The sequence below is a fragment of the Penaeus monodon genome, chromosome 27 (assembly GCF_015228065.2).
Source record: "Penaeus monodon isolate SGIC_2016 chromosome 27, NSTDA_Pmon_1, whole genome shotgun sequence".
NCBI lineage: Eukaryota > Metazoa > Arthropoda > Malacostraca > Decapoda > Penaeidae > Penaeus > Penaeus monodon.
Genome location: NC_051412.1, coordinates 26,803,869 through 26,804,108, shown reverse-complemented (window position 1 = coordinate 26,804,108; position 240 = coordinate 26,803,869). Strand labels below are relative to the sequence as shown.

General features: G+C 42.5%; 1 pseudogene; it reads left to right on the top strand.

Moving 5' to 3' along the window:
- The window catches only part of LOC119590745, a 14,727-nt pseudogene that overhangs the window by 3,439 nt on the left and 11,048 nt on the right, over positions 1-240 (top strand).

The following is a 240-nucleotide window of genomic DNA, read 5'->3' as shown; positions in this document are numbered from 1 at the left end:
TTGGTTTATCGTTAGGTTAATCAAGTATTTTGGGGGTTTCTTGGTTGGTTAATTGGCAGTTTGGGTGATTCGTTAGCTCTGCGGTTGGTTAACGGCCGATTAATGGGTTGATATTTGAGAATGCCTTGGCAACCGCACTTGGCAACCCGCTGTATTTTCAACAGAGTTAATTCCATTTAGCGCTGTTGATATGACTGTAATATTTACGCAGCGCGAATATTGCCATTCGTATGGGGAATC